Source organism: Aedes aegypti, chromosome 3, assembly GCF_002204515.2.
Source record: "Aedes aegypti strain LVP_AGWG chromosome 3, AaegL5.0 Primary Assembly, whole genome shotgun sequence".
NCBI classification, from domain to species: domain Eukaryota; kingdom Metazoa; phylum Arthropoda; class Insecta; order Diptera; family Culicidae; genus Aedes; species Aedes aegypti.
The window spans coordinates 304305035-304317690 of record NC_035109.1 but is presented as its reverse complement, the minus strand read 5'-3'; the positions used below and the strand labels follow the sequence as shown (position 1 = coordinate 304317690).

The 12656-nt window shown below is 41.3% G+C and overlaps 1 non-coding gene and 1 pseudogene across 1 annotated transcript; both read right to left on the bottom strand.

The window, feature by feature from the left end:
• Nucleotides 1–761: 761 nt before the first annotated feature.
• LOC110678178 lies at nt 762–1353 on the bottom strand (annotated as a pseudogene).
• Nucleotides 1354–4026: 2673 nt separating this feature from the next.
• Nucleotides 4027–4098, bottom strand: Trnat-agu. The gene has a single exon. It is a non-coding gene; the product is annotated as a tRNA-Thr (tRNA).
• Nucleotides 4099–12656: the final 8558 nt, after the last annotated feature.

The window sequence follows — 12656 nt, the reverse complement described above, 5'->3', positions numbered from 1 at the left end:
GAATCTACTCCAACAATGAAAACTATTGATTCTCATGACTAAACTATTGAAAAATTGAGAAATATCGAAGCATGTCTTATTTTGCATAGAAAAGCACATTTTTCTTGTGCATTCCTGTCTGTGTCATCATTGCGCGATATCTTAACCACTTTCGTCATTCAAAGGGAAACGCCCCTTTCGGCCTTCTTCTTACTTCACTTCATTATCTCGTGTTCAGTAGAAACCAATCAATGAATGAAAACCCAGTTCGATCGATTGTGACTACCACCAACCGTCCTTATCAGGACGACAATTTCATTTTGAAACAGAGTTATGAGAATTTTACACCGTAAAGAGCGACATTAGCGACATTACTGGTGAATGGATGTGATGGATTCATATTTCGGTCAGTCATTTGCCACATGCATGCCAATGCGATCAGTATAAACTTGTCGAATTGAAAGCTAAAACTTATCAGCAACAGCTTTGTTGATGATTTGATTTGGTAAGAAATTGTCGATCGAAACCTAATAAACGCACAGAGAAGACTGCAAAAATGCTACCGCCGCCCGACGGGAACCTAGGTAAAACTTGGTTTGCCATTTCACTCCGTTGGAAAACTAATCATCCGAATTTTAAATTGGCAATTAAATAAATTAATTAATTAATAATAATAAGTGAAATATCTTTAGCCGTAACTCTTTTACGTGGAATACATTGTTGTGGCTCTGAAAAGGGCCGTTTTGCTTGAAATTGTGTCCCAATTCAATTTAAACTCGTTCGCCACGGATACGACGAGCCAGCTAGAAGGCCTTCGGCATGATGGTGACACGCTTGGCGTGGATCGCGCACATGTTGGTACCCTCAAAGATAGGCCTCGCTCGCTTCCTGCAGGGCCATGACGGCCAAGCTCTGTAATCGCAGATCGGTCTTGAAGTCCTGAGTGATTTCACGGACCAGGCGCTGGAAATACAACTTGTGGATCAGCAGCTCCGCCGAATTCTGGTAGCGGCGGATCTCACGCAGAGCGACCGTTCCTGGCCGATAGCGATACGGCTTCTTAACTCCTCCGGTGGCTGGGGCGCTCTTGCGAACGACTTTCGTGACCGGCTGCTTGCGAGGGGCCGCTTTCCAGCTATCGTCGTAGTAGTGTTCTCTGGACGGATTGAAACAAACGAATGATTGAATTTGCGCGGCTGCCGGTCCCTTTTATGACCTTCTCTTGCGAGCGAGCGAGACGAACAGTGAACAGCGAGCGAGTAAGAAGAATTCATCCATCGCGTACCGCATAAAAACAGCCGAGCATCAGTTTTGTTACAATCGTTGCCGTAGGCCGGCCTCGGAAAAGGAAGCGCCAAGCGTGACAACATCCATTGCATCATCACCAAGCCCGCCATCCGCCGTCTGGCTAGCAGTGGCGACGTCAAGCGTACCTCCGGTCTCATCTACGTGGAAACCCGCGGTGTGCTGAAGTCATCCAGAATTCTGTATGCTACGCTCTGAAGTGACAGGGCCAAACGCTGTACAGATTTGGAGGCTAAATCGTCCCCATCACCGAAAGCAGAACTACCACTGAATCCACAACACCTGAATGAAATGCATGAAATGGCGATCGACGATATCCTCACTCAACCGTCCTTTTCAGGACGACAGTTTAATTTTGAAAGAGTTTTGAAAATATTTCACGCAACATTATTGGCAATACTCACAGCAACAGAACTGTCGGTGAATCAAAAATAATAGTTTTGGAGAAATTTTTAGTGATTTGCGGTAAACGTTTTACCAAAAATCAATAAAATTCCACCAAAAATTTACAACCATTAAGCTGCTGCAAATCCAGTGTCCGGTTTGAGAAATCGCTGGTTACGAGATGGCTGAAGAAAATCAGCCCAAGCCGCTTGTTCAAGCGCCCATCATCATAGCCACCGCAAATCTTATCGGGCGAGGAGGATTTCAACCTGTTCGCTGGCAAAATGTGTCCGCGTTACTCGATTCTCACAGTTCAATCGGCCCTTTTCAGGGCCAACGAATGTGTCCTAAAGAGTTATTTGTGTAATATTTGCTAATGTGTTTTCCATATTCTTACTTTTATTCATCTCGTAGCATCATACAATATCTGATTAGTTATGAATAATTGACAAAACGACAATTTGAGAATGTTTCCGAGGACACTGCCGCAGTGCTGTCAGAATGCAATAAATATATTTTCTATTGTTAAGGAATGATTCAAATATTACATAACCCAAAATGTGCCAGTTCTACACCCCCTCCTTCCCCTCGTAACAACTTTTGTATGGAAGATTTAAATTGTGTATAAGGGCTGTAATACTATGGAAGACCCTCTCCCTCCCCCTGTGACGTTACGATATATTAGAACGATAAGGCCTGGTGTCGTCACTGGGTTCGCATGTTTTCCAATCTCCGTTGTGATGCGCCGTCATTGCCAAAGCCAAGATAAAATTTTCCTCAATACCGCCAGATGCAAATTCTTCTTAGCAGACGAAAAAGTAATCTTCTTTTGACGTTGGATAACGTCTTACGGCAACATACTGGGGTACAATTTCGAAAAACGAAAAATCGCTCGCGTCACGAAAAGTGGTTAGATTTTGACTGTTAATAACTTACTATCGCCCGAATAGATTTTCAAGATTCTTGCAGCAAACGATTGGAAATCTTTCTACGAATCTACTCCAACAACTAAACTCATGACTAAACTATTGAAACTTTACAAAATATATAACTCTTTTCTTCCACTCTTTCAGAGTCAACAACGAATCCGTCCTGTCGAGTCATCTGATGGGCCTCGACCGTCCTTCGGTCACACCGTCAACATCATCTTTCACAACAACCGGCCTTTTTCAAGGCCACCAACATTTTGATAAAGAGTTAGCTTTAACGATATTTCCTATAATATGTATCACAAATATTACTTTAATCCTCCACTTCGACGTAGAGAATGATTTTGGTAAAATTGAAAATAGGTACCTGTGGCTAAATCTATATATGCACTCAATTTAAATAAAAGATCGTCAAATTTCGGCTTGTGAGAATTGACAAAATACACAGGGTTGGAAAAGTTTTATACTCTTTATACCATTGGTTTCCCTAACACAGCCATCAAATCAATATATCCAACCAATTAATGAACCAACATCTAAAATTCAAGTGGATTCTGTACTGCATTCTGTACTTGTGAACAATCATGTCCGAAGTTTGGGAGAAGGAACCGTGCCCTTCTGAGGTCTTTGACATCCTGGAAATCGTTGAAGCCATCGAACCCTGCAGATTGATGAGCTTAAACGTTCAAAACCTCTTGGAACACGCATCCGATATCTCTGCCGATCCTGTGCTGATGATGGTGGATATCCTGGCCTTTTCCGAGGCATGGGATGGTGCTCAAAGCCACACGGTATTGAATGGATTCACCTGTATCACAACTGCTAAGCGTAATAACGTTAGAGTTGCAGGTGTTGCTATACATCAAAACAACTCTGCAACAACGATGGCTGTGCCGCACACGATCCGCAAACTCTGCACCAGTTATAATGTAGAGCTGGACTTGTCAGATGATTATGGTGACATCTGCGCTGCCGAGATCACTACAATGAATTGTCGGGCACTACTGGTTTGTCTCTACATTTCCCCGGATACAACGAAGAAGCAGAAGAAGTTCTTCATGGCGCGGAACTTGTTCAAGTATCAAAAGGAGACCAATCATCGTGACAGGCAACTTCAACATCTATATGAGCAAAGAGAAGAACATGGAGTTTGCGGATTTCATGGAGAAGTACCTCAACCTCAAACTGGCTTCGGATCCCACTAAAGCAACCAATCTTAGTGGATCATGCGTGGACCTAACGTTCACCCGGAATATTTGTTTGGAGAGCAAGATTTACCTCTCAGGCTTCTTCTTCCATCGACCGGTTCTATCGGTGTTGAAGTGTTAACCAACCAACAAACAAACCAAACGGCCCTTTTCAGGGCCACAAAATCAATGGAAAAGATGAAGATGGACAAATTATGGGTGAAATTATGAATAAAATCCACGTGCTCGGCTGGGATTCGAACCCAGGACTCTTGTATACTAGATGAGCGCTTTACCAACTAAGCTACCAAGCCACTTGGTGACCCAATAATTGAGTTGGTTACAAGTTTAGAATTCAAATCCCTACAGACCACGCGGACCCCTTTCATAACCCATATCCATCCATCTCATGTTAACCACACACGCGAGAAGAGCGAGTGCGATTAATTAATTTAATAACCATGCGGATTGGATTACCGAACAGCTCAATATAAGCGTCAATTTAATGAAAAAGAGATATTTTGAATTAATCGCACCAAATTAGCAATGATGAAGTATACACTTAAAAATCAATTCTTCAATATAATCGCCTAAGCTTCTGAATACATGTAAAGTGATTATATTGTATTAACACAAAATAATAACACACAATGTATATAATAAATCAGAATTGACATGCAACAAATAGTGTGAAAATTATTGGATTTTTAGCAGTAGAAATGTTTCATAAGTTTGTGACGGTCTCAAGCCAGGAAATAGAAGAGGCTAACGTTATCCAACGTCAACTTACAGTCGTATCTCGGAAACAACCTCTTACTTTTTGTTGGAAAGCCATACACTTGTAACCTTGCTTTTCGTTTTGCTTGATCAATATATGTTAAACTGTCTTTTTGGTAAAATATTTTGTTTTAGTTCTACCCTTTATTTAAACACTAATTATTGATGATCTTATAATGAGCATATTCCTATATATCTGACATAGGTAGGAAAATCAATGAAAAATTTAACCTATTGATCATGTACGTAAGAGAAATGCTCAAAAACTCGTAAATTTACTCTGATTCTAGCTTTACACTTTTTTGTTTCAGAAAACGCTATTGTGATTCGATGCGCAAATTATGAAAAAATAAAAGAAACTCGCTCTTGTTCCCAGTATTTATTTTATTTAGTTGATGTTACATCAATTAATTTGATAAAACCTCGTCAACTATGTTACGCCTATTCACTCGGTCCATGACTGTGTCTCTCCAACTTCGATTTTGGCCCACGCTCTCCTGATCTTGTTGCACCTGATCAAGCCACCTCGCTCGCTGTGCTCCCCGCCTTCTTGTGCCAACCGGATTCGACGCGAACACCATCTTTGCAGGGTTGTTGTCCAGTAGTCTTACAACATGCCCTGCTCAACGCACCCTTCCAGCTTTCGTCACCTTCTGGATACTGGGTTCGCAGTAGAGCCTAGCGAGCTCGTGGTTCATTCTCCGCCGCCCCACACCGTTCTCCTGCACACCGCCAAAGATAATCATAAGCACCCCTTGTTCGAACACTCCAAGTTCTTGCAGGTCCTCTTCCACTAAGGTCCATGATTCATTTCCATAGAGGACCACCGGTCATATTAGCGTTTTGTACATGGTACATTTGATGCGGAGGTGAATCTTTCTCGATCGCAGCTTCTTCTGGAGCCCATAAAATGCGCGACTTCCACGTCTCCGTATTTCACGACTAACGTTGTTATCAGCCGTAAACAAGGATCCGAAGTAAACGGACTCATCAACCACCTCAACAGTATCCCCGTCTATCGTAACACTGCTTCCTAGGCGGGCTCTGTCGCGCTCGGTTCCGCCTATCAACATGTACTTTGTTTTTGATGCATTCACCACCAGACCGACTTTTGTCGCTTCACATTTCAGGCGGGTGTACAGGTCTGCCACCGTTCCAAATGTCCGCGAAGCAAATAAATTGGCTGGATCTTGTGAAAATCGTACCTCGGTCATTAAACCCGTCTCTCCGCATGACACCTTCTAGCGCGATCTTGAACAGCAGGCACAAAAGTCCATCACCTTGTCGAAGACCCCGGCGGGATTCGAACGAACTGGAATGTTCGCCCGAAATCTTCACGTTGTTCTGCATACCGTCCATCGTTGCTCTTATTAGTCTTGTGAGCTTCCTGGGAAAGCTGTACCCATCCATGATTTTCCATAGCTCTTCGCGGTCAATGCTATCATAAGCCGCTTTAAAATCGATGAACAGGTTATGCGTTGGGGCTTGGTATTCACGGCATTTCTGGAGGATTTATCGTACAGTGAAGATTTGATCCGTCGTCGAGCGGCCGTTGATGAAACCAGCTCGATAATTTTTTTTTTTTTTTATTTATTGTCGTCAATCATGTTTGTAGACCGTTATAGAGAGTTTCTTATGCGCTAGTTACACTTCTACATTCAATTACCTAATTTTTCTTCTTAAGATAATGTGCGGAAGTATTGTTTTAGCTTCGCTTTGGACCAAGTTAAGTCGATTGAATTGTAATGTTTATTATAAGTAGTCATCATTTGGTTCATTGGCCCAAATTTTGCATAATTAGTACGGTGATAGTTGATTGCAAATAGTTCTCGATGGCGTAAACGTCTGGATGGTACATAAAAGTTTAATTTAGATAATAATTCTGGTGAATCAACTTTATGGGATACAATATCGTTTATAAATGAAATCATTGCATATTCACGACGCTCTCTTAGTGATTGAATATTAATCAACATACATCTAGCTTTGTAAGAAGGTAATGGGAATTCGGTCCAACCTAATTTGCGAAGAGCATATAATAAAAATTGTTTTTGCACCGACTCTATCCTTTCATCATGTACTGTTGAAAAAGGTGACCAAATTATGCTGCAATATTCAAGTATTGATCGAACATAGGCAATGAACAATGTTTTTATTGTGTATGGATCATTGAAGTTATAAGCGAAGCGTTTAATGAAGCCTAACATATTATTAGCTTTATTTATCATAGTGTTATAGTGATCAATGAAAGTAAGTTTTGAGTCTAAAATTATGCCTAAGTCTCTGATTCTATTACATTTTTCAACATTTTGATTGCCTAAAGTTATTGTTACATTGGGAATGTCTCTTTTCCTGTTAAAAGATATCAGGTTACATTTTTTTTACATTCAGTTGTAGTAGGCTTTTCTGACACCACGTGTGGAAGATTTGTACTTCGTGTTTAAAATTATGTATGTCCTGTGCAGTTTTTATTTCCAAATAAAGTTTCATATCGTCAGCATAGATTAATACTTTTATTTTGTCAAGAATAAACGACAAATCGTTCACAAACAGTATAAACAAAAGCGGACCTAAATGAGAGCCTTGTGGAACCCCTGAAGTGGCATGTATTGGAGTTGACTTTTTTCCTTTGAATTTCACTATTAGCACGCGAGTTGTTAAATATGATTCAATCCATTTCAGCAATTTGGCTTCAATACCAATTTTTTGCAGTTTAAATATAAGCATGGGTATGTCAACACGGTCAAATGCTTTACTAAAATCTGTGTATAAAGCTTCTAAATGATTTCCATTTTCCATAGCACTCAATGAATAATTTACAAATTCGAGCAAATTAGTGGCTGTCGATCGCCCTTTAAAAAAGCCGTGCTGCGCTGTAGTTATTCTGTTTTTGATTTGGATGAATAATTTTTCATTTATGATGGCCTCAAAGAGCTTCGGGATGCACGAAATAAGGGCAATGCCACGATAGTTAATAATATCAGATTTCTTGCCAGATTTGAAAATGGGAATAAGGTATGAGCTTTTCCACACCTTTGAAAGACTCCAGACTCCAGTGACATATTAAAGAGCCAAAATAAGGGAGTAGTTAATTCAATTGCTAAAGTCTTCATGAAGATTGGTGGAACTCCATCCGGTCCATTTCCTTTGGTTGCATCCAAGTTTTTCAAACCATTCAATATTTCATGCACATTTATATGACTGATACCAACATCGTTAGGAAATTCAGGATGGAAATCGAAATATTCATAATCACGATCAGCTTCAGAGTATGTTGTGTATACTTCTTGAAAAAAAATTGAAAATAAGTTGCATATATCTTGTGAGGTATGGCCAACCTTTTCATTAAAATACATTGTAGAAGGAAAGTTATTGGATTTTAGTTTAGATTTAACATAGTTGAAGAAATTCTTTGGACAGTTTTTGATTTCTTGCTCAGTTTTGGAGTTGTAGCTTTCATATGCCAATCGCATTGCTGAGTTGAGCTGTACGCTCATATTCAAATATAATTGTAAATTCTCTTGACTTTTATGCTTTTTGTAAATTTTATGTAGTTTCTGTTTACGATTCTTCAAATTTATTATTTCTTTATTGAACCAAACAGGATGTTTTGAAAAACCATTACACCTTCTTTTAATGATTGGTACTTCTTTTAATATTATTTTGAACAAACAGTTGTAGAAAACTTCTGTTGAATTATTTACATCATCTTTTATTTTCTTTTATTTCAATTTATTTCTAATGTTGTCATAGTTAGCTGAATTAAAGTCGAATACTTCCTCAAATTCATTGTCAATATAGAAATCTGTATTAGAAATAAACTGAGAAAATTCTATTGCCGTATGAAACACTTCATTTTTCCAAAGTGGAGTCAATGCCTCATTAACACAAAAGTCATCAGAGACGTTTGTCAGCAAGAGATCAAGATAACAGTTTTGTTGATTTTTTACATGATTGATTTGATTAAGACCTAAGTTTGCAATTTTGTCAAATATAAACTGTAGCAATTCACTTTCTCCAATGACTGGGAGTAATATATAATCATTGTCCATATCTGGTATAAAATCAATGTTGCGTTGATTAAAATCACCGTAAATATGAATCTTAACTTCAGGGTGTAAACTAGACATAACATTTTCCGCTACACTAAAAAATTTATCGTATGTTTCTTTGCACGCATTGTTAGGAGGAAAGTATACGGAGACAAAAATATGTGTCTCGCCAGACAATTGCACTTTCGCCCACACGTGCTCAAATTCTTTAAATTTAGTGGTAACGATAATTTCAGAGTTCAATTTTGCTGAAACTGCGATTAAAACTCCGCCACCCGACTTTTTTTCAGACCATTGATAATTACGATCAGCTCTATAAACATTGTAATTATTTCTAAAAATTTCTTCACTCCGTATACTCTCATCCCAACTCGTTTCAGTTCCCAGGATAACAGAGTATGCGCAACTTGATACTTTACGATAAATTTCAGTCAATTTGGCTGCGCTTCTCATCCTGTTAAAATTTTGACAATAAGTTATAATTTCATTTAAAGTACCTGATGAGTTAACTGAAGAACTCGATGAGTTAATTTCATTAAAACTATCTAATGCTATCTGGGTCGTCTGCTTATACTCTACCTCTGAAGAACGCGTCAAGTTGTCATCTACTTCCTCTGAAGAGAGCGTCAAGTCCGACGAAAACACGAATGTTTGCATGCGCATGCTTCGCAAGGTGGTGATGGTGGACTTCTCTGTGTCATGATGTGTTGTGGATTCGTAGGGCCGCCCGGTTTATAAGGGTTGAGTGTTTCCCGTTTTTCAAATCGAATAGTTGGACGATAATTAGATGGTGGTCGACAAAATTGATTTTTTGCCGCCGCAAGGAGTTCACGATCGGGTGGAAGATAATTTTCGTTCATATTAGATTTATTGCTGTTGTCGTTAACGTATCTACGACTGCCGAAAACTGTGCGGCGCGGGGCATTGGTGTAATTGTTGTTGTAATCGTTGTTTACATTATTTTCCAAACGGCTGTTTCTGCTGGTTGTAGAATTTCGAGTTGCGTTCCGCTTACGTCGCCTTCGAGCCTTCTCGGCCTGCTTTTGCTGATCCAAGCGGCGGAGTTGGCGTTTGTCGTATTCCTCCCAACTCGCTTTCCATACTTTCCTCGCACCTAAAAGTCGCCAGCCAGGGTTGTCCTCTTTTTTTGCATTCAATTCAATTAACTTCCCACAAACTCATTTGCTATTGGTGATAAACGACGGAAGATAATCTGGGATAGCACTTTGTAGGCAACATTCAGGATAGTGATCGGACGGTAGTTTTCTCATTCCAGTTTGTCGCCCTTCTTGTAGATGGGACATATGACCCCTTGCTTCCACTCCTCCGACAGCTGTTCCGTTTTCCAGATTCGTACAATCAGCCGGTGCAGATAGGCGGCCAACCTTTCCGGGCCCATTTTGATGAGTTCAACTCCAATACCATCCTTACCAGCGGCCTTGTTGTTCTTGAGCTGGTTGATGGCATCCTTAACTTCCCTCAATGTGGGAACAGGTAAGTTTCCTTCATCCGCCGTGCTGACGTAGTCACTTCCTCCGCTGTTGTGACCCTCTGCGCTTGTGTTCTCCGTGCCCATTCAGGTGTTCATCGTAGTGCTACTACTTCCACCTTTAAATCACCTCACATCCGTCTGTCAAGATGTTTCCATCATTATCCCTACACATTTCGGCTCGCGGCACAAAGCCTTTTCGGGATGCGTTAAGCTTCACGTAGAACTTTCGCGTTTCTTGTGGATGATGCAGCTGCTCTATTTCTTCACATTCCGCTTTTTCCAGGCAGCGGTTTTTGTCCCGGATTAGGAGAGTTTTCTGCTTTCGTTTCCTTTTATATCGCTCCACGTTTTGTCGCTTTCTTTGCTGCAGCATTGCATCCCGCGCTGCATCCTTCTTCTCCAAAACCTGCCGGCATTCTTCGCCGAACTAATCATTACATGTGCTCCTTTCCACGTAAACGACGATGCTGTCGACTGCGATGTTGATGGCTGCTTTTATCTTGCTCCAGCAGTCCTAAAGGTGTTCTTCGTCAAGCTTGCCCTCTTCCTGCAACGGTAACTCGAGATGTTGTGCATATGCGGTGGCGACGTTCGGTTGTGCCAGTTACAGGGTTGGGAAAAATCTTGAAATTCACTCTACAGTAGTCAAGCAAAGCCCATCACAGTCAGCGAAGCCAGTGAAACTCACGCCCATCGCTGCTGTAGGCAAAAAGCCTTGAAAATAGCAAAACACCTGTTGCTAAGGGCAACCCAGAATTACTGTAGAAAAATGTTCTATTTCCCGCATTTAAAGCCTTCAATGACACTCATGATTTAGAAAATTCGCGCACCCAACATAGGCTACTTGATGAGATTCACGTTTTTGAACTACTGTACTGGGAGAGCCACGTGATTTTCGCGAAAATTCAAGCCTACTACTATTACCATTCTCAGCACTGGCCAGTCACGCTAGGTTATATCGATGCGGGCGTCGATACCGTACACTGTTAATGACGGATAATTTTGGGCGCAGTTTCACCATCACTTGATAGTAATCAGAATCTATCAGTCGTAGCTCGTTCTCGTTCGTCAGCCGGTGGGCGCTGAACTTTCCAATAGTCGGTCTGAATTCCTCCTCATAGCCAACCTGAGCGTTTTGATTTTCTATGATGATTTTGACGTCGTGGCTTAGGCAGCTGTCGTACTCGCGTTGGAGCTGCGCGTAAAAGCGTCTTCATCATCATCAGTGCTTCCGGATTGAGGGCTGTTCACGTTTTTCATGCTGAAGTTGAAGAAGCGGCCTTTGAGCCTCAACTTGCACATTCTCTCATTGATAGGCCACCACCCGATCACACGCCTCTACATATCACCCATCACTAAAAAGCTGTCCCAGCTCATGTGTATTGCCGCAGCTCTGGTATATGGTATGGCTACCTCTAAGCGTTCGCACCATTGATTCCTTCCAAAACACTTCCTGCAATGCTACGATGCTGAATCCGCGGTCCTTCAGCACATCGGCAAGTATGCGTGTGCTTCCGATGAAGTTGAGAGATTTACAGCTCCACGTACCGAGCTTCTAATTGCCAGGCCTGACACCAACCTCCTAGATTTCCAGAGGACCATACCCCCTATATGTTCGGAGGGTCATAGTGCACAGTTTAGCTTAGAATCCTTCTCTGGCACTCGGATGATGATCAGCTGTCCCTGACATGGGGAACAGACGCTGTTGTGAGTCGCACCTAACTTGTAGTACAGACGCTCCAGGTCTGCAGAAGCAAAATCAAAAGCAAACCCCCCCTTCCCTGTCAGCATACGATCAAAGTTCCCACCGGGGTTGGTTACCCGATCTTCCCTAAGGGTAATCGTACCCCTGCCAGTACCTCGAGAAGGTTGGGAAGAAGTTGCTGGGCAAGAGGCTAAGGACCACACAAAAATTGGTCTATTTTATTGCTGCAGGTACGTGAGGTACCAATGGTACGCCATGCCCAGTCATTTAGCGTGCCTTCAGTGACTATTTGATGGCGATAACTTCAGCAGACAACGATGTTACGCAGTTCAGCGACCAACCAGAGCGATAAACTAGGTGAAGGTGTTCATGATCATGTATTCCGCACCGAATGATCGTAAGTCAGGGATTGTCGGAAGTAAGCTAGAAAATGATAAGGCAAGACCGTGCTATGTTTGTCAGAGCTTGAAGCACAGAAGCAGGGACTGTCCTAGATTTAAGACACTAGCTGTTGAGGATCTCTGGAAATTAGTCAGTACTTATCTACTGTGTAAAATTTGCTTAGTGCCGCACGGCAAGTAGTCGTATAAGTGGAGTAAAGTGTATGAAGCAGGAGGTTGTTCCAAAAGGCATACACTCCCGTGCAAAAGTTTGAGTTCACCCCCTCAAAAACATACAAAAGTGTTCTGTTCATATCTCTGTGAATACACGTCCAATTAAAACTCTTTAAGCCGCATTCGAAAGGCAAAGAGTTATTCTTACTTCGTATGTATTTTTCCAAAAACATTTTTTTTTAATTTTGTGTACTAAATTTGTACTTAAAGTTGTGACATTTTTTCAAGAAAC